This window comes from Cornus florida, unplaced genomic scaffold (genome assembly GCF_030987335.1).
Source record: "Cornus florida cultivar Cherokee Brave unplaced genomic scaffold, ASM3098733v1 CherokeeBrave_3.0.0_Hap2_Chr06, whole genome shotgun sequence".
Classification (NCBI taxonomy): Eukaryota; Viridiplantae; Streptophyta; class Magnoliopsida; order Cornales; family Cornaceae; genus Cornus; species Cornus florida.
Window position 1 is genome coordinate 79,664,922 of NW_026775576.1, and position 23,631 is coordinate 79,688,552.

The following is a 23,631-nucleotide window of genomic DNA, read 5'->3' on the forward strand; positions in this document are numbered from 1 at the left end:
AACCTCAAAACATATCCTTTAAACACAGCTTAAAAACAATATATGTTTGCCTAAGAAAATACTAAGGGCTCAACCCTCATCCTCCTTATACGCGAAAATGTAAACTGTCGAACTTGGCTTTAATAAGCAAACTAGAACATCACAGCATAATACCAACTCCTTCTTGAATATGATATGAAATCATATGTTTCATTCTGATAAGAACTTCATCCGATCCCCAAACTCCAGAAGAGTGCTTCTTATATATCTCTTTTACAGATGATAAGAAAGTTTAACTATATGTAGATTGATCAATACAAATTCTACTAATATCATTCGCTATACTACTAGCAAATAAGATCAACCTCGTGCGATCATTCATCTTTAAGATACAGTACCCTATTTCTTGGATACTCTGAAATCTCCTCCATTAGGATCCCTTTCGGGCTCATCCTCTTTGATTTTCTCCTTTTTAAGAAAACTGAAATTGTGTAGGCCCCAAGATGCGGTAACCTATCACACACGAATAACTCCTTCCTTGGCTTATACTTTAAAAGTAACACCCACCTGAACTAAACTTTCGATCCTTAATTCTGCCTTCTAGCAAAGAAATCGATAACATACTCCTTTACTTTTTGGGGGCTTTATTGCTTTCGTCTTGGACACATCCTCCTTCTAGTGCCAACCATTCTGTAATTACATAATATAATTAACATCAACTCCAACTAAGAAACCATAAATAGAGTACAACGAATCCTAATATGGGCTCTAAGTTTTAAGAGACGCAACGCGGAAGTCATATAAAGAAAGACACTCCTAAGGACACTTGAACCTGGAGTGCTCTGATACCAACTGTGATACCCTCAGATTTCCGGATGCGGGTTGGCCACGCCCACGCCCACGCCCGAATACCCGAGGATACCAAAAACAAATTGGTAATAATCAAACACAGAGTACAAAATAGATAAATAAGAATAAATAAATTTCTGAAAGAAAACTAAAATGATAATCCATTAATTGAAACCTTGGAATAAAATTCCATTAAATAATAAATTATTCTGATAAAATTAATCCTCCAATAATACAACTTGGGAATCCATACTGTGTGGACCCCTAGAAAAACTCAAACCAATAATCAATAGTAAACAACTGTCTACAACTAGATACTGAATCATAAAGGAAACCCCTATGTAGATAATCCAGAAGAATGAAGTAGATTGATCACTGCTTAGCACGAACGAACTCTATTCCTGACAAACACCTAAAAAATAATGGTGAGTCAGGCGCACAAATAAGTTATACCCTACTACAGTTCAAGCAGAGATTCGATACACGTATACATCCTAGTCAATCCAACAATAACTAGTAGTCCATATCTATATATAAATACACACTATAGGAACCTCACTAGACTATAGGGTTGTCTCAACCTGAATAGTAGGCAACATGCAAATCGCACCTATAGTGGGCATGAGTACCTAAACCTACCAGGGTACACAACTACACTATATCTAGCTACACATCCCAAGCAATATACGCGCCCTAACCACTGATCCTGAGACTCAAGCTCATATCATGACATATAATTATATATATATAATCCGTCTTATCTATCCATAAGTAATCCAGATAGGTCATTCAACTTGTTCAGTTGACCTGACATAAATATAAGTAGGACTTAACATATTAGTTAATCCATTCCCTTATACAAAAATAAGTAGGACTTAACTTCTTTGGTTAATCAGTCCCTAAATGCCACCGTTCTATACCGGTGCATTAAACCACACAATTCAATATATGATGCAACAGATAAAGCAGTACATCAAATAATCTAAAATAACATGATAAAAATCACATATATCATCCTTGCATATACTTAAGCAAAATAACAATTCTATGTAGCATGTATTTAATTTGTACAATATAATAAATTTACATGCATCTCAAATAGATTGCTTTAACCTCCAGGATGTAATTAAACTATTTAAATCTAATTAATTAATTAATTTAGTTTAATGCCAATATTCATCCATTTAAATTGCTAAATTAATATTAAGCAATTAAATCCTTAGTTAACAATATGCAAATTTATTTAAAACTTCATATTGTTTAAGTCCATAGCATATAGTCATAGATTATGCATTCCGGTTATTAGTCCAATTTATTTAACTCTTATAAATCACCCAAATTGAATTAAACATCATTGGAACTACCTTAACAGTCAAACATAACCTTTAAAAACCAAAATCTACAAGTTCCCAGCGATGGAGTATGCTCTTGTTTTGAGAGAACATGCTCTGTCCTCAACGGAGCAAGCTCTGTCCTCAATGGAGCAAGCTCTCAACCTGATGGAGACTACTCTCAACTGAAAGAGCATGCTCTCGGCCTGAGGGAGCCGGCCCCCTCTACCATGGAGTCGACTCTCACCTTGAGAGTCATCACTTTTCATTAGGGAGTCGGCTGCACACCCTTGGGAGCCGGCTCTTAACCTGCTTCCACTCATCTTCTTTGTCTCCAGCGACCTCTGATCACTCTAACCACCTCTGTTGAGGGTCCTAAACCTTTGTTCTAAGTCCAAAATCAATCCCAATAATTATAAGAACTCTTTGTGCATCTTTTACACGAATTAAAACAAGTTTCTATGCAAGAAATTTCAAGATCAAACAATAACACATATCCACAACTAAAATTAGTTTTAATTCAATTCAAGCATGCATACAGTGTCAATTTAATATCTGATTAATCCTGGAATTAATCTAGGCATGTATAGAACACGAAATCAAAGGGAAAAAGATAAAAGAATAACTTGTCTCAAGGTTTCGGATTGAAACCTTCTCTTCTTCTTCCTTGGTTTTTCGGCGACCTTGGTTGCCGTCGAACCCTCTTTGTTGCTCCTTGTTTTACCCACGAACAAACCCTCTTCCTTCCTGCTTGGTTCAGCCTTCAATCCTTGCCCAAAACCCTAGCTTCCTTTCTCAGTTTTCTCTCAAACTCCGTATATGTAGACAAAAGTGGCGTGAATAGGGTTTTTAAACCCTTTGGCAGACTATCACTATGTATATGTAGACTTATATCAAATCCTTTTCCAAGTTTAACTAAATAAAAAGGAACAATAAAAAGGAAAAATGAAAAATACAATATATATATGTAAATCTTAAGTATGATACCTGATATACATGTATGTAAATATAATATATAATTAACTTATAACTATATATATAAACCGACTATAATTACTATTATTACTCACTATTAATAATAATTATTATAATTATAATCCCCTTAAATACATATATACCAATATATATATGTACCTCCATCCATGGGTAAATAATTATACCCATTAGCCTCCTATTCAAGTAGTCCATACGACCTATTGGGTCGGTCCATTATTACTATTCAAATCCATCCTTTAAAATAAAAATAAAATAAAATAAAACATAAAGCAATTATATCATTTAATCCTAACAATTAATTACAATTAAATCACATATCATTTAAGTAAGCAAAACATCCAATTAATTTACCACAAAAGCACCCAATTTAAATAAAAAAAATCACATAAGCAATTAAGACAAATAAGCATATAATCATTGTGATACCCCTCGATTCTAGAGGCACGGGTGATCAAGTCCGAGCACAGATCCGAGGGATGTCAGACAATTAATATGTAAACAAGCAGGAATAAAAATTTGAATTAAGATTAAAATAACAAAACGCTGAAAGAATTCTAAAATAAAAAAAACCTCAACTTAAGATAATAAAGTTAATAACATTTAAATCCTTCAAATCTGTACAACTCGGGAATCCACCTAGTGGACCCCTGATCCCAAATCCTTGAATAAATTTACAGTATGAAAATCCAAAACCAAAATAGAAAGGAAACGCTATGTAACTGGAAGAGTGAGTGTCTGTATCTGCATCAACACGAATAAACTCTAAGCCTGGTACAGGCAAATACCTGAAAAATAGGAGTGGGTCAGGCCCACATGCAAGTTCCAATCTACTATAATCCGTACATAAACCCGATACGCAGATACATCCTAGATAGCTCGGCAATATCTACAATAGTCCATATATATATATATATATACACACACTATAGGACGTTCACTAGCCTATAACATAGTTCAGCCTGGGTAGAAGGTGACATATAAAACACGCTTTTCAGCGGCCAAGTACCTAGACCTACCAGGGAACATTAGCTATATCTAGCTACTCAACCTTTGCAATATACGCACCCTAACTGTGATCAGGAGACTCAAGCTCGTATCACGGTACCATAAATATATATATAAATTCCTTCCTAGTGCAGAAAGATAAAACAAATATTCATTATGTCGTTCAACTGTTTTAGTTGACAGGACATGCATCCATGTAGGATTTAACTGTTTTAGTTAATCCATTCCTTATGTATGAAGGGGTAGGACTTAGCTTTTTGATCTAATCCATCCCTGATATGTCACCGTCTCATACCGGTATATATAATGCAAATGATCCTTGATTGATGCAACATTTTCAACAGTTCATCAAATCATACCCACGTAATCCAAATAGTTGATATACAGAGTTTAAACTGTTCATCAACTTGCAATCCAGAATCCATCCATGTGATTAACGAGATAAAGTTTAATAATTTATCAAGTTAAGATCCAGTATCCATCCATGTCATTGACAATTTAATTCATTTAACTGAAATTTCAGCTAACCCATAGTACAATCCCGCAGTTGGCAACATTAACAATAGTAAAGTGTCAATTATAAATTTGAGAATGACAAACTATAACTCAGAAAATCCACAGTTCTAACCAATATTTGCTGGAACAGATAGAACGGTTCAACAATTAAAATAACGATCTCCATTTAATTAATGAAACCTAATTTATTAGTTCCTTAATTAAAATCCAACCTATGCACAAATAAGGTCTAACAGACACATGACCCTATTCTGTACCCAACATAGATTTCAAAACCATCCTCCAGTCATCTAAGTTGCTAAATTAAGTTTACACAACTAGATACTTTATAAACACCAACAATGTGCATCATTCCTTAAAACTCCCACACTGTGAAACCTTTAGCATATTAGAATAAATTATGCATTGTGAGTCCTAATATAGCATAATATCCTGTTTTGACACCATGCAACAGTCCGTTAAATTTTTAAAACAAGACTTAGCGAATTAGTCCTTCCTATCCGTTAGCAGCGTACAAAGTCGTATATTTTTACCTTGTACCGTTGTATACTTCCCTACAGTTAATTCCATGAGTACTAAGACATTAATTTATTAGAAGTGGCTCTAATATAGCATGGTGTAATGTTTGGAATCCATGTTCCAACTCTTTTAATTGCTAGACACAGTTTAAGCAATTAAACCTTTACAATTCGTTATGTCCGTAAACAGTCTGCGACTTGTCTTAGATTTTCCCACCGTTTAATACATTAGCATATAAATAAATTAATGCATCCTAGGGCTCTAATATTTTATGAATTAATATATAACTTCATCTGCCTAGCCCAAACACAGCTCAGAAAAATCACCAACGAGCCAAACAACGCACAAACCACTCCAGTAAGTACATAGAATCACAGAGCCTGATCTTAGAATCATAGAGCAGGCTCTAACCTGCATAGAGCCGGCTCCCATAACCCTTGGAGCCAGCTCTAATAGTGGGGGAGCCGGCTCTTTGCTTCCTAGAGCCGGCTCTCTCTCTTTGAGAGCCTCCTCTGCTTCAACTGCTTCGTCCGGTTGTCGTCTGTGATTCCGGCGAAGTCCAGTGTCCTATTCCAGAACTTTTTAAGATTATTAGGGTTCCATTAAAGCTCTTAAACCCCTAGAGACTCCTCCTATTCCAGTGTGAACCAATTGACAAAAACTTAAACTACATACAACAGCTTATGCAAGAATAAGTTTGAACGTTAAAAAAACACAGAACAGATTACCGAAATCATCTAGCATGCATAAAGTCCATTTTTAAACGTTTAATTAAGTTCCTGGAGTCTATATAAGATGCACAGAACACAAGTTTACAGGAGAGGAATAGACTGAAACTTGCCTCACGATTCCAGTTTGAAACCTTAAGCGTCGTCTCTAAGTTTCAGAATTCTCCAAGTCTATTTCCCCTCTGCTCTGCTCACAGTTCCCTTCCTCTATTGCTTCTTGGTTCCATCCAGAAGCAACCCCTCTGTTCTTCCTCCAGTCTTCCTCCTTTAGCCTCACAGAAAATCACTCGAGACCCTCTATGTTTCTCTCAAGACTAGTCTAGAGCCTCTGTTTTCCTTCTCATAAATATTACGTGAGTAGGATTGTTCCCAACCCTAGCAGACTTAAAAGAAAAATATATATAGACGTCCCAAACCCTAATCTACGTAACTCTATATTTACCGGGTTTAATTTAAAACCTAATATAAGTCTGCGTCCATACTATATAAAAAAAACCCTAATCCTATAACATATACAAGACCAAATAAAACAATTAATTTAGACAACTAAATAATTAAAATTAAACAATTACTTTAAAACAAATACACTATTAAAATTAAACAATTACTTTAAAACAAATAAACAAGTAATTTAGAATCAAGAACAAATACACAATTAATTTAAAATAAAGAAACAATTAAACAATTACGCAAATGAGCACATAAATCACATAATGAAATAAAAATGCAATAAAATCAAATTTAAATTCCCATTGTATCCTTTTTAAAACTAGGGGTATTACATTCTTCCCCCCTAACAAAAGGAATTCTGTCATCGGAATTCACGAAATTCTGAACTAATGCCCTTGCAAAATTCATTTCCGTTTTCATGTGGCATAGCCTCTTTGAGATGAGCCCCACCAAATTCCAACATGTCTAACCATGTACTAAGTGTTTATGTATAAGCAATAGCATAAATGTACAACTCTTAGGTTGTATCGATCAACGATCCAATCTTACCCAATAGTTAACGAAGGGTAACCATCCCTGTTCCTCCAAGTTCCATAGAACAGACGCATAAAATTCCCATGCATCCAGCGCTAGTTATTTAGTATTGCTAAACAATAGGCTACAGCCTAACTCGAGAGACAACATCCTGGAAAAGTCAGTGTAATACATAAAACTGACCTTCCTCTAAAAACATTGTTTCCAATACGAAAGTCCTCCCAACAACCATTTCCTGATAGAAAACGCTCGTGTACGAGTTCAACTATCTACAAAATCCGACTACCGCCTCCAAACCGTGCGCAATCATTACCAAAAGAGAGTATTTATCTCCAATGTACCCTTACTAAAAATAAGGTATTATTATATAACCTTGCTTCCATGCCAGACCAACCCGGGCGAGATCTGTACAACATACTATACAAAATTCCAAACATTGTCGCACTAACCTCCTTGTGCCGACAATAGCATAGATAATATGGAAAAGCTAAGTACCGCTTTCAATTATCCGTGCCATCCTAAGATATATATCCTAAGCATATTTGCCATGATCAAAATTTACATCCCAATCAAATTTTCCATCTAGAGATGCGAAGCATAGTTGTTACTCCCACACCTTCAAAAACTCCGTTGACATAGCAGTGTCTAACGCTTATAAGAGATAACCACATACTACAACTCCATTAGCAGCGCAATGTAGAACTGACACAACGCGTCAAAACAAACCCGACTAACAATAATGTCCATAATTTAACTTGCTTGATCCACGATTCTTAATCCATATGGAATTAAAATTCCAACCAATGACGGTACTGTTTACCAACCATCCACCTCCTGATGAATAGGAGTGGCTAAAACCTCCAATGATATCCAAGTATCAACTTTCCACCTTATTAACAGGTGACACTTAGAGACAGTAATATACTTGTCCCTATCCGTACCGGCTCACCAAAACGAACCTGGCATGTCGTGTTGTAACTCCTATCCATTTGACTACACTGCAAAAGTTAGGAATTTTACATCTCAGTCACTCCAACCTTCCTAGAAGCAGAAAGACAACTATCAATCCTCCTTCAATACCTTAAACTCATCTGAGGAAGGTACTACCTCCTGTGGGGTCAGCTCAAATATTCTAAGTTGACCACTTCCATTTCCCTAGTAACAGCGGGTGTTATAATTTCCACATGTTAAACCGCAACAGATTGCGCAATAACCACTGAATGTTCAATTACCATATCGGTTGATAAGATCACCCTCGTCCCTATTACTTTCACCAGACGAAGCTTAATGCAAAATGTGAATCACCACATCTATCCATCTAAGCCGTCTCGTGATCCGTGCTATTCGTAGGAACTGATATCTTACTAGTTCCCAAAATAGACAAAATGAAGCTGATTTAATTTTATCAGCCAACGATATCCCAACCAGAATCCTGACCCTTTTGTAGAATCAGTAATCTCTCATCTAGATCCGTGGAAACTACTCTATCAGTCCCGCTCTAGCATGAGAAGTGGCCGCAAGGATCTAATGATCTCTAACGGTCTATCTAGATTATTTACCAGATATCAGATTTCGAGACAAATCACCACGTCCCTCCTCCTACCTGTCTTCCAAACATCTGCTTCCTTTTGCGAAACATCACGTTTCCTCCAAGACCCCTAAAGAACTAAGAGTTGTGAACCTCAGACCTTTCATCCTCCTTCCAGTTTGTCTAATGAAAGTATTGTTAGTCTGGTAACACCAGCTTCCATAATTAGATGTTCGGTCTCATCTTCCAAGTCTTTGACATCTTATTTTTCTAACATAAGTAAGTGTCTATGAGATATCCTGCCTAACTGCAAACGCATATGAAATCCTTGCATCCTCCAAATAGTCAACAATTCCGAGCAACAACTATTTGTTGCGAATTGTGACCTAAAAAAAAAATTCCACATTATTTATGCCAATGAAAAGACTTTGCTTCATCCTCAATATACACCTCCAGCAATTCCTCCTAATGACACCCCCTCATGAAAGAAAATTCTTAATTAAAGATAAACTGATGAATAGTTAATCCGTATACTATCCTCCGTTGGTGATGTTCCATTAAGTACTTAAACCAGTACAAAATCCTCCCATTGACTTGGGAACACCTGTTTAAAATTTCCTAGAAGATATTCAGCCAAGCCAGTTCCTCCGATAAACCAGCATGATGTTACAGCTTATCAAATGAATCTATATCATTTGACTCAAACTGCTGGTTTACTTATCCCATCCTGAACACATACTATAACCACGCATGTCTAGGTTCATTAGATTGGCTAAAGTTAGATATACTTACCCAATCCTATGACCACATGCCCAAAATCCTAGTGTAATTAACGTTATTCCTCCCAAAACGGTAATTAACTGATACTTGACGAAAAAGAAACACATAAAGCACACACAATAAAACACAATAAACTCCTACGTAAAACATCGTTCCTCCTAGCAAAGAAAATCTCTTTTAGAAATTAACTTTACCCGATTGGTTCACAATCTCCTTTCTACAGTTTCAGAAGTAATCACCAACCTCGAAATATAGCTCAAAACCAACTCCATTTGCCTCAGCAAATGCCAAAGGCTTAACCTTCATCCTCCTTATACAAAGAATACAAACCGTCTAATGTAGCTGTATAAAGCAACTTAGATCGTCAAAACCTAATCCCCATACTCCCCAGAACGTGCTATATAATCTTTGCTTCGTTCTTAGAAGAACTTTATCCGATTCCTGAGCCCCTAAAGAGTTCTCTTTATCTACCTCATTTAAAGGTAATACACAAGGTTAACTATCCACCTCAACTCTATGAGTATCGTTCACTATACTATTAGCGAACAAGATCACTTTCACGTGATCCTTGATTTTCAACATTTAATACCCTCTTTCTTGGGTTTGTTGAAATCTCCTCCACTAGAATCCTCTTTGGACTCCTATTCCTCGGTTGTCTCCTTTATAAGAATAACTAAAATCGTGTTAGTCCCTTTATACGGGGACCTAAAACACACTCCTATATCCCACCTTGGCTTATACTTCTAAAAGTAGCGCCAACCGGAACTAAACTTTAAATCCCAAGTTCTGCTTCTGATAGAGAACTCGATAACGTACTCCTCTACTCCTTCGGTTTGATTTGCTGTCACCGCAGACCCCATCCTCCTTCTAGTGTCAACCATTCCATACTTATGGAATATAATTGACATCAGGAGCTCTTCCTAATGAACCGTGAAAGAGTATAACGAATCCTAATATGGCTCTAAGTTTTTAAGAGACGCAACGCGGAAGACTTTTAACAAAAGACACTTCTATGGACACTAGAACCTGGAATGCTCTGATACCAACTGTGATACCCTTTGATTCTAGAGCCACGGGTGATCAAGTCCGAGCACAGATCCGAGGGATGTCAGACAATTAATATGTAAACAAGCAGGAATAAAAATTTGAATTAAGATTAAAATAACAAAACGCTGAAAGAATTCTAAAATATAAAAAAAAAACCTCAACTTAAGATAATAAAGTTAATAACATTTAAATCCTTCAAATCTGTACAACTCAGAAATCCACCTAGTGGACCCCTGATCCCAAATCCTTGAATAAATTTACAGTATGAAAATCCAAAACCAAAATAGAAAGGAAACCCTATGTAACCGGAAGAGTGAGTGTCTGTATCTGCATCAACACGAACAAACTCTAAGCCTGGTACTGGTAAATACCTGAAAAATAGGAGTGGGTCAGGCCCACATGCAAGTTCCAATCTACTACAATCCGTACATAAACCCGATACGCAGATACATCCTAGATAGCTCGGCAATATCTACAATAGTCCATATATATATATATATATACACACACACGCTATAGGATGCTCACTAGCCTATAACATAGTTCAGCCTGGGTAAAAGGTGACATATAAAACACGCTTTTCAGCGGCCAAGTACCTAGACCTACCAGGGAACATTAGCTATATCTAGCTACTCAACCTTTGCAATATACGTACCCTAACTGTGATCAGGAGACTCAAGCTCGTATCACGGTACTATAAATATATATAAATATTCCTTCCTAGTGCAGAAAGATAAAATAAATATCTATTATGTCGTTCAACTATTTTAGTTGACAGGACATGCATCCATGTAAGATTTAACTGTTTTAGTTAATCCATTCCTTATGTATGAAGGGGTAGGACTTAGCTTTTTGATCTAATCCATCCCTGATATGTCACCGCCCCATACCGGTACATATAATGCAAATGATCTTTGATTGATGCAACATTTTCAACAGTTCATCAAATCATACCCACGTAATCCAAATAGTTGATATACAGAGTTTAAACAGTTCATCAACTTGTAATCCAGAATCCATCCATGTGATTAACAAGACAAAGTTTAATAATTCATCAAGTTAAGATCCAGTATCCATCCATGTCATTGACAATTTAATTCATTTAACTGAAATTTCAACTAACCCATAGTACAATCCCGCAGTTGGCAACATTAACAATAGTAAAGTGTCAATTATAAATCTGAGAATGACAAACTATAACTCAGAAAATCCACAGTTCTAACCAATATTTGCTGGAACAGATAGAACGGTTCAACAATTAAAATAACGATCTCCATTTAATTAATGAAACCTAATTTATTAGTTCCTTAATTAAAATCCAACCTATGCACAAATAAGGTCTAACAGACACATGACCCTATTCTGTACCCAACATAGATTTCAAAACCATCCTCCAGTCATCTAAGTTGCTAAATTAAGTTTACACAACTAGATACTTTATAAACACCAAAAATGTGTGTCATTACTTAAAACTCCCACACTGTGAAACCTTTAGCATATTAGATTAAATTATGCATTGTGAGTCCTAATATAGCATAATATCCTGTTTAGACACCATGCAACAGTCCGTTAAAATTTTAAAACAAGACTTAGCGAATTAGTCCTTCCTATCCGTTAGCAGCGTACAAAGTCGCATATTTTTACCTTGTACCGTTGTATACTTCCCTACAGTTAATTCCATGAGTACTAAGACATTAATTTATTAGAAGTGGCTCTAATATAGCATGGTGTAATGTTTGGAATCCATGTTCCAACTCTTTTAATTGCTAGACACGGTTTAAGCAATTAAACCTTCACAATTCGTTATGTCCGTAAACAGTCTGCGACTTGTCTTAGATTTTCCCACCGTTTAATACATTAGCATATAAATAAATTAATACATCCTAGGGCTCTAATATTTTATGAATTAATATATAACTTCATCTGCCTAGCCCAAACACAGCTTAGAAAAATCACCAACGAGCCAAACAACGCACAAACCACTCCAGTAAGTACATAGAATCACAGAGCCTGCTCTTAGAAACGTAGAGCAGGCTCTAACCTACATAGAGCCGGCTCCCATAACCCTTGGAGCCGGCTCTAATAGAGGGGGAGCCGGCTCTTTGCTTCCTAGAGCCGGCTCTCTCTCTTTGAGAGCCTCCTCTACTTCAACTGCTTCGTTCTGCTTCGTCCGGTTGTCGTCTGTGATTCCGGCGAAGTCCGGTGTCCTATTCCAGACCTTTTTAAGATTATTAGGGTTCCATTAAAGCTCTTAAACCCCTAGAGACTCCTCCTATTCCAGTGTGAACCAATTGACAAAAACTTAAACTACACACAACAGCTTATGCAAGAATAAGTTTGAACGTTAAAGAAACACAGAACAGATTACCGAAATCATCTAGTATGCATAAAGTCCATTTTTAAATGTTTAATTAAGTTCCTGGAATCTATATAAGATGCACAGAACACAAGTTTACAGGAGAGGAATAGACTGAAACTTGCCTCACGATTCCAGTTTGAAACCTTAAGCGTCGTCTCTAAGTTTCAGAATTCTCCAAGTCTGTTACCCCTCTGCTCTGCTCACAGTTCCCTTCCTCTATTGCTTCTTGGTTCCATCCAGAAGCAACCCCTCTGTTCTTCCTCCAATCTTCCTCCTTTTGCCTCACAGAAAATCACCTGAGACCCTCTATGTTTCTCTCAAGACCAGTCTAGAGCCTCTGTTTTCCTTCTCATAAATATTACGTGAGTAGGATTGTTCCCAACCCTAGCAGACTTAAAAGAAAAATATATATAGACGTCCCAAACCCTAATCTACGTAACTCTATATTTACCGGGTTTAATTTAAAACCTAATATAAGTCTGTGTCCATACTATATAAAAAAAACCCTAATCCTATAACATATACAAGACACAATAAAACAATTAATTTAGACAACTAAATAATTAAAATTAAACAATTACTTTAAAACAAATACACTATTAAAATTAAACAATTACTTTAAAACAAATAAACAAGTAATTTAGAATCAAGAACAAATACACAATTAATTTAAAATAAAAAAACAATTAAACAATTACGCAAATGAGCACATAAATCACATAATGAAATAAAAATGCAATAAAATCAAATTTAAATTCCCATTGTATCCTTTTTAAAACTAGGGGTATTACAATCATGCAGCCACATAAGCACATAACCACGTAAGCACATTGATGAGTGTTGAATATTGCATATTCGAGCCCCAAAATATACGTATGTTAAGGCCTAAAGTGACACTTTTATCCGTAGTTAGACTGATTTATGTTTGATGTGTGTTTATAGGTACTTTCCCAGAGAAATGGTTAAAACCGGGACTTTATGATGATATCGAAGCTTACAGAGTCGTTGCCAGTCATCCGGAGCAAGCCGAGAGCTTAAATGGTGAAGTTTGGAGGAATTCAAGAACTAGAGCTTGGGCTGGACCCGTGCAACAAAAAAAGAAGAAAAGTCAACGAGGCATTGAAGCTCGAGCCTTGTACCTCAGAGCTCGAGCCCTAATAGAAGGTGCTTAAGCCTTACCTAACGGTGCTCGAGCCTTGGCCCTCAAGCTCGAGCACAAGGCGTCAAAATTTAAAGAGTTGATTTAATAGAAGAACCAAGATCCCATGGCCTCGTGCCAAGACTCAAGGATCGAGCACCGTCACTCAAAGCTCGAGCCTTGAGTACCTAAAGCTCAAGCCTGGTACTTAGTGCTCGAGCCCATAAAGGTTGGATCGAGCAATGTTAAAAGTGATCAATCCTAAAAATATTCTAAGTGTTAAAGGGAAAGACGTTTCGAAAAATAGTTGAAGAAATTTGGCTAAGTGTCAAAGTGAAGATCGAGCATCAGTCCTTGAAGCTCGAGCATTAATCCAGAGAAGCACGAGCCTTACTCCCAAAGCTCGAAGCCTGAACCTCAAAGCTCGAGCTCGATTTCCTAAAGCTTGAGCTTTCCATGGCAGATTAGATTTCAAGTTACGAGATTATTCCTTTTCAAGTCATATTTCACTCCAGATGGGCCAGAAGTCCTAAAAGCTCACCAGATCCTTATTTTCTTCTATAAAAGAAGGCATAGGCCTTAATAGAAGAGGTCTAAAATTCTAAGTCCTTTTTCCGGTGTTATTCAGAAAGCTGATAGTGTGGTGGCTTTTAGGGTTTTCATAACCTTAGAAGGTAAAGATCCTGAGAAGAGAAGTGTTGTCTGTGATGATGGAGACGACTATAGTACAGATGATATCCGACATCGTCATGAGTAGCTAATTCCTCTCTTAGGGCACTGATGTAACCCAATCTAGTACTATGGTTTGATTGTTCTAACTCTGGGATATTTTTAAATAAATATTATGTTTTTTATTACATAACTATGAGCAATTGAGACAACTCATCGGATTTAATGTTTTAAATAGTTTTCAAATTGTTATTACCTTATCTTAGATATAACTGTTCGTCTTCTATTCTCAACCCATTCTTATTGGATGGTATCTGGCAGAGCCCTACCGGACATAAGAATGGAGGTCATGTAATGGTATTCTAACATTTTTTATAAAAGAATGTTTTCATAGTTTATGCTTAGGAAAGATGTATTGTTTACAAAGTAGTTAAAGTTTTTAGAGTAGGTAGGTGGATAGTCCATGCTAACCGCAGATAGGTTATAGTTAACTGAATTTTATAAAATATCTTTCTTTAAACCTGAGTTGAATGAATATTATTGAGTTCAATTCATTTGAAATATAATTTGATTAAATCCCCAGAGTTGAAACATTTAACCATAGTTACGAAGGTTGTGGTGAAGTCAAAGCCCTAAGACCTTTCTCTCTCTGATCACTCTAGTTTAATTGTAGTTTAATTTTAGTTTACTTTCAGTTTATAATCATGAAAACCAATCAATCAATTCAATCAGTAACCTGTGAACCAATAAAAATTAGTTAAAAGCAAAACATAATAACGCATCTCTCGTGGGTTTGACCCTCTTTCTATAGTGCTATCCTATAAGGATTCATGCTGTTACAAGTGGTAAATTTATAAGTAGTATGCAAAAACACATAACAACTTTTGGTGCCATTGCTGGGGAGATTTTTTATTAGTTTAGTTTTTAATTAGTTCTATTTTTGGTTTACCAATCTCCGGACTTTCTGATATCTCACCTTAATTCTTTTTCTTTTCAAGTACAGGAAATTAGCAGTGAGGACAAAGATGCTTAAGGGATAAAAAGCTTCGGTTTATTAAACCTTCTGTGAGTTTATACTGTTTTCTATTACTTGGAAAATTTTATTTTTATTACTATTAGGATTACTGGAATTAGTGCATGTTAACTCGCCATACTTGGTCAAAACCTTTAGTGCAAGATCCTGAAATAGAGTGAACTCTTAGTCAATTAAGAAAACTTAAAAGACATTTGAATACAATAGGAATTTCCTCTGATAATATGGCTGATCAGCGTGATGTACCGGGTAATGGCAATGGTAATGGTAATGGTAATAGAGAATAGGTTCCACCTGTTCCTCCACCACAACCACAATTAAGTTATCATTTTATTCCAACCACATACTTCCCCTTCGTGCTTTGTTTTTCCTGATGCTGATGCAACCCATTTTGGGATCAAGCCTGCTATGATCCAAATGCTTCTTACCTTCCATGGGTTTACAACAGAGGATCCTTATAAGCACTTAGATGTATTTTTGGAATTGTGTTCGACTACCAAGTTGACCACTCTTACCAATGATTCATTCAGATGCGACTTTTCCAATTTTCTCTCAAGGACAAAGTATACTATGGGTAAAACCACACAAATGAGAAGAGAAATCATGGCATTTTCCCAAATCTCGGGAGAACAGCTCCATGATACATGGGAAAGATATAATGATCTTCTAAGAAAGTGTCCACACCATGATATTACTTAATGGCACTTAATATAGATTTTCTATGATAGTCTTTCAGATTCTGATAGAAACATGGTTGATGCATCCAGTAATGTAGCCTTTCTACGTAAGAGTCCAGTTGATGCTTAGGAACTATTTGAGGCCCTAAGCGAAAATTCAATACAACAACTTTTGGTGCCGTTACTAGGGATTGAACCCGGGTCACTTACGTAACAGGCGGGAATACTCACCACTATATTACAATGACAAAAGGTATGTACCTAAAATTTTTGATATTTTTTATCACACAAGGTCATGATTTTTGATGTTATAAGCATGAGTTTGAGTCTATTGACGGTCATATACTCTGTTTGCAGTCTGATATTAGTTAAAATTGGTTTGTATGCCAAAATATTGTGAAAAGGGATGCTTAAATTTTTTTAAAATCAGTTGGTGGCTTGTGGTTCACTTTGTTATGATGAGTGCTGAATATATGCATATTCGAGCCCCTAATTACGTATAAGTTAAGGCCTAAAGTGGTACTTCTATCCATAGTTAGACTAATTTATGTTTAATATATGTTTGTAGGTACTTTCCCAGAAAGATAGTTAAAATTGGAACTTTATGATGATATCAAAGCTTACAGAGTCATTGCCGGTCATTCAGAGCAAGCCAAGAGCTAAATTGGTGAAGTTTGAAGCAATTGAAGCATTAGAGCTCGAGCCCAAGTGTTGAAGTTTGAGCATTACAACAACAAAAAAATAATAATAATAAATAAATAAATAAATCAATAAGGCCAAATGCTCGAGCATCAGTACCTTGATGCTCAAGCCTTACTGCAAAGATGCTTGAGCCTTACTACAAGGGTGCTCGAGCCTTAACTAAAGGTGCTCGAGCCTTGACCCTGAAGCTCGAGCATGAGGCATTGAAAATTAATGAGTTGATTTTAAATGAAAAGGCTATACTCCAGGTCTCGTGCATTACCCCCATGATCGAGAACTATCCACGGAGGATCGAGCATCATCCATTGATGCTCGAGCAATGAGCCCCTGATGCTCGAGCATGGTACTTAGTGCTCGAGTCCATGAAGCTTGGATCGAGTAATGTTAAAGGAGTTCAATCCCAAAAATATTCTAAGTGTTGAAGAAAAAGACGCTTCGGAAAATAGTTGAAGAAAATTGGCTAAGTGTCAATGTGATGATTGAGCACCATTCACTGATGCTCGAGCAGCTATCCAGAGAAGCTTGAGCATTTGTTCCTGAAGCTTGAGCATTGCATGACATGTCAAACTAAAAGCTACGGGATTACTCTCTTTATCAGCCGTATCTCATCCCAGTTAGGCCAGAAGACCTAAAAGCCCACCAAGTACATATTTTCTTCTATAAAAGAAGGAGTAAGCCTTGATAGAAGAGGTCCGAAATTTCAATCTCTTTTACGGTGATTATTCAGAAGGCTGAAGATGTGGTGGCTTTTCGGGTTTCTACAACCTTAAAAGTGAAGATCCTGAGAAGAGAGGTGCCGTCCGTAACAATGGAGATGAACTCAACACAGATGATATCCAACCTTGTCATGAGTAGCTAAATCATTTCTTAGGGCACTGATGTAACCCAACTTTGTATTATGGTTTGATTGTTTTAACTCTGGGTTTTACTTTAATTTATGACATTTTCTTGATTATATGACGATGAGCACTTGAGACAACTCAAGTGGATTTTTCATGCTTTAATAGATTATAAATTGTTACTACCTTGTCTTAGATGTAATAGTCTGTTTTCTATTCTCAACCTACCTTGTAGTACGATATCTGGCAGACCCCTATCGAACACAAGAATAGAGGTCATATAATGGTATTCCAACGTATTTTACAAAAGAATGTTTTCTTAATCTATGATTAGGAAATGTGGTTCATTTGCAAAGTAGTTAAAGTAGGTAGGCGAATAGTCCACGCTAACCGCAGATAGGTTATAGTTAACTAATCTTATAAAACATCTTTCTTTAACTCTGAATTGAATGAATGTTATTGAGTTCAATTCTTTTGGAAAATATCATAGTTAAATTCCCAGAGTTAGTATAATTAACCATAATATGATGGTTGTGGTGAAATCAAAGCCATAAGACTTTCTCTCTCTAATTATTTAATTTAGTTTAATAATTTAATATTTTGTTTTAATTCTAGTTTGTTAAACCGTGACAACCAACAAACTTTCCAACCAAGTTACCTGTAAACCATAAACGAAGTTAAAAACTGGAATACAAATCTCTTCTCCCTGTGGGTTTGACATCCTCTTTGCATAAAGCTATATCCTACACAATATCTTACGATTACGAGAGAAAAATAGACACATCAATTTTTAGCGCCATTGCTGGGGAGATTAGTTTTTGTTTTAGTTTTTAATTAGTTATTTTGGTTTACCAGTCTTTGGACTTTCTGATATCTCATCTTACTTCTTTTTCTTTTCAGGTACAAATTAGCGGTGAGGACAAAGACGCTTAAGGGAGAAAAGCTTTGGTTTATAAAACCTTTTGTGAGTTCTTATTATTTTTCTGTACTTGGAATATTTTCTTTTTGCTACTGTTTGGATTAGTGGAACCAGTGCATGTTAACTCGCTAAACTAGGTCAAAACCTTTAGTGCATGATCCTGAAATAGAAAGAACTTTGAGTTAGTTGAGAAAGCTTAAAAAACATTTAAATAATATAGATAGTTCCTCTGAAACTATGGCTGAACAACATAATGCATCGGGTAATAATGGTAATGGCAATAGAGAGTAGGTTCCATCTGTTCCTCCACAACAACAAATAAGGGACCATTTCATTCCTACCACATATACTTCTCCTTCATGCTTTGTTTTTCCAGATGCTGATGCAACCCATTTTGAGATCAAGCCTGCCATGATCCAAATGCTTCCTACCTTCCATGGATATGCAACAGAGGATCCCTATAAGCACTTGGATGTGTTTTTGGAATTGTGTTCAACTACTAAGTTGAATACTTTATCTAATGATTCATTCAGAATGCGTCTTTTTCAATTCTCTTTTAAAGATAAAGCAAGAACCTGGTAGCAATCCCTTTCAACAAATTCCATATCTATATGGGATATGTTGCAATAGGAGTTCTTGAGAAATATTACACTGTGGGTAAAACCACACAAATGAGGAGAGAAATCATGGCATTCTCCCAAATCCTGGGAGAACAGCTTCATGATGCATGGGAGAGATATAATGATCTTCTGAGAAAGTGTCCGTACCATGATATTGCTCAATGGCACTTAATACATATATTCTATGATTGTCTTACTGATTCGTATAGAAACATGGTAGATGCTTCCAGTAATGGAGATTTTCTGCGTAAGAGTCCGGCTGATGCTTGGGAACTGTTTGAGGCCCTAAGTGAAAACTCAGTGCAACATGCTTCTTCCTCTAGGTCTAAGTCTTCACCTGGAATGCATAAGGTTGAAAAACTTTAAGAGGTAGATAAATCTAATGAGTTAGCCGCTCAAATAGAAGCTTTGAACTATAGATTTGATCAAATCCTATCATCTGGCTTTGCTCCTGTTGCTAATCCACAAACTGCCTTGCCAAATGAAGTTTGTTCCATCTGTGTTAATTCAAATTAGTTTGCTAACGCTTGCCCTATGCTAGGACAATCATCTAAGATCCCACAGGAGCAAGTGAATGCTATATTTTCTAGGCCAGCTTATAATCCATATTCATTTACATATAATCCTGGCTGGAGAGATCATCCCAATCTATTATGGCGTAATCCAAATCAAAGAAACACTGTTTCCCAATCTCAGGGGCAGTATCAAAATTCATCCAATCCTATGCTACAAAATAATTCTTTCAATCAATTTGTTATTTACCATCCACCTCAGTTTATGAATCAATCCACTCAAGCTCCTAATCTTCCACCTCCTCCTAGAAATTCAGCGTTTGAGGAACAAGTACTCAATGCTCTTGGTGAAATTAAAGGCAATACCCAACTTCTAAATTCTCATTCTCAAACCATAGCAAAGCTAGAGGCACAAGTTGGGCAAATAGCGAGTACTCTATCTCGAAGAGAAGATGGAAAGCTGTCTAATCAGCCAATAGCCAACCCGAAAGGGCAAACTTATATGATTGATGGAACCAATTCCTCAGGTATTCATCATGAGCAAGTTCAGGCTATCACTACGTTGAGGAGTGATAGAGTGGTTGATAACCAAGTTGAGAAAGGACAGGAGGAAAAAGAAAAGCTTAGGATTCCCATAATTCCTATCATTCATAATCCAAATCCCAAGGATATTCCCTCAAAATCTATTCCACAAGTCACTTTTTTATCTACTCCTACCCCTGAGACAGCTTATAAGCCAAAAACACCTTATCCTGAACGTCTCAAGGAACCCTCCACTTTGGTAAACAAGTGGAGAAATTTCAAAATATGATAGAGGTCTTTAAATAGGTCAAAATCAATCTCCCTCTGCTCAATGCTATAAAGTAAATTCCAACTTATTTCAAATTTCTAAAGGACTTGTGCACTCTTAAAAGAAAATCTAAAAGCCAAGTTCCTAAGAAAGTTTGTCTCACCAAGTATATCAGTGCTATTCTTAAGTATAACACTCCTCTAAAGGTTAAAGATCCTAGTGCCCCTACAATTTCTTGCACCATTGGAAACAATGTGATAGAGCAAGCATTTCTTGACCTTGGAGCAAGTGTTAACCTTATTCCTTACTCGGTGTATGAGAAGTTAGGTTTGGGAGAGTTAAAACATACGTCGGTTGTCCTACAACTTGCTGACCGCTCTATCAGACAACCACGAGGTATTATTGAAGATGTACTCATAAAAGTGGACAAGTTCTATTTTCTGGTTGATTTCTTAGTTCTTGATACAGAACCAGTCCACGAAATTACCTATTTATGTACTTATTATGAGTTTTTTAAAGAAAAAAAATCTAATTAGACAGTAATTATTAATATAAAAAAAAATATTTATTAATTGCTATAAAAATAGTTTTTAAAAGAGAATCTATAAAACTCTAACACAAATTACCTATTTATATATTTAATATGAGTTTTTAATAAAAGGAAATCTAATTAGATAAGAATTATTAATATAAATTTTTTTATTAATTGATATAAAAAATTAAATAATTTTTCTAAAATTCTACCACAAATTACCTTTTATTATGACTTTTTTAATAAAAGGAAATCTAATTAGACAAGAATTATTAATATAAAAAATACTCTATAAAACTCTACCACAAATTAGTTATTTAATTTTCTTTTAGTATTTATTTATTAATATAAAAAATATTTATTAATTGATAAAAAATGAATTAAAATAAAAGAGTTTTTATAAATAAAATGAATTAAAATAAAACAGTTTCAAATCATTATTAAAACAACTAAAAAATAGGTAAAATAAGTAATTGTTTAATAAAATAATTTACTAAATAATAAAATAAGTTACAAAATATTCATCACGTGCATCGCACGTGTTTTTTCCTAGTATTTATATATATCTCACATTTCTTACTCTATTATTTCCAAAATTTGTTAAGTGAATTCGTGTTGTAGTTAATTTTTTTATGATTTAGAGTTTTTCTTTCATTATAAATACATGCAATGTAGAGAGGAGAATGAAAAATTCAATTATCAGTACAATATCATTTTTTTCTTCTTCTAAATTTATCACTTATTTTATAAATTTAAAGTTATTATTTTCTGAATTTCTTAATTTTGTTCATTTCTTACTTTGTGCATATATACATATATATAATTTTGAAAATGATTCTGTCACTTTGTTGTTAAAGAAAGCAATCGGGAGAATATATATATTATTGACATAGATTATTGCTGGTTATGGGACAAGGAGGGCCATGCCCCCCACTCAATAGTCATGAAAAGATTTATCCATATATGGTCGAGGAGGACATAAAGTGCACAAGCCCAACCATGGTCCCCAAAAAATTCGGACTAGTACTCTTATTCGGCTTTCAGTCAATAATAATATATCATATTACTTTTCTTTGTTTTAAAAAAGCAAAGTTACTAAAAGTTTCAAAGTCTTCTTTGTTCGTGAAGCTAAACCTACTGAAAATCTCAAATGTCAACCTAGGAAGAATAAAAATAAAGAATAGCTTCGTACCATCTCACTTTTCTTTGCTTTTATAGTCCTTATTGGATTTTTTAATTTATTTATTTACATATCTATGTCATTTTTGGCTAAATATACATATAAAATAAAATAAAAATATTAATATTTGAGTTCAAATTGAACGGTAATTGTTGACACATCAACCCAAATCTAACCGTAATTAAGTTTTGATTGAAAATACATAAAAAGATACCATCATCATAACTGATAAGATCACCGTTACACAAACTACTGTCATTGTGTTAATGTAGTTTTTATCTAACTAAATGCATTAATCTTTTTAATCTCAAGAGAGTTAATGAACTCAAATTTTGCATTAAGTTTTTTTTTGGGTAAGTCAGTTTATTGATAAAGAAGAAAAAACTGTACAAGGGGCAGTAGCCCAAGGAGCAAGGCCTAGGCCCAGAGCCCAAAACACAGGCCACACAAGCAGCCCACCAAAAGATCCTAGCCCAAACAAACACAAAAGCACCAACAGAGGTTTGAAAAAACCAACTGAAGGCACGGGCCACAGAACTTGGAAGACTCCAAGCTGCAGCGAGATCTGGCTTCCTTGCTATCACAAAACTTGGGAGAAGAGCTCGTCTTGTTGGAGAAATGGCGATTGTTCCTCTCTCTCAAAATGAAGTAGATGCAACCAGTGAAACAGAGCTTGAACACAAAAACTTTGCAAGATTTTGTGCTCGGATTTCACATGGCAAGGTTGTTCTATTGTAATTTGAAGGTCATAGATTCTAAATGGAAAATAATGTGATACATGTAAAGGTAAGAGTGTGTCTATCTAGCCCTTCCGAAGGCTAGAATGTTGACAGTCTCGCCAAAGGCTAGTCCTTATAATATAGAAAAATTATTTATTTGAAATTCTTTCATAAAAGAATTCAGTTATCATAATTTTAAATTTAAGACTAAAAGAATTTAAAATGCAAGTGCATCTTTGGTGAGACAACATGTAATTTCTTGAGATCGGTTTTGAACATTTGATAGAATATTTATTATAATACAACAACTACTCTCATATTTTATTTATATATATATATATATACTTTTAGACTGTAACTGCAATAAAATAATGATGATTTTTGTCACTAAAACTAAAATAGAATAGACCATAAACTACTCAGCAATCAGTAGACAAAAGTCAGAACTCTCTGTATAAAGCATATGATAAGATTTTTTTCAATTAATCTACATTAACAAATCTTCAAATAAATTTAAATTCAATGATCAATAAGAAGAGCTTATGGATCTTGTATGATGGATGCTTTTTGTTTTGCTTTTTCTTTTTTCTTGTTTTTTTCTTGTGGTGTTTAAACTGTATTAGAGGTCTATTGAACTTAATCAAAGAGCTAAGCTTTTGAAATCAAAACACTTTAAAACT

At 35.3% G+C, this 23,631-nt stretch overlaps 1 protein-coding gene across 1 annotated transcript in view; it reads left to right on the top strand.

Annotated features, from left to right (window-relative positions):
- Positions 1-14,612, top strand: part of LOC132312253 (uncharacterized) — a 29,474-nt gene extending 14,862 nt beyond the window's left edge. Inside the window, exon 3 of the mRNA XM_059810550.1 lies at positions 13,564-14,612. The gene's annotated coding sequence lies outside the window, so the exon portion shown is untranslated. The remainder of the gene's footprint in view (positions 1-13,563) is intronic.
- Positions 14,613-23,631: the final 9,019 nt, after the last annotated feature.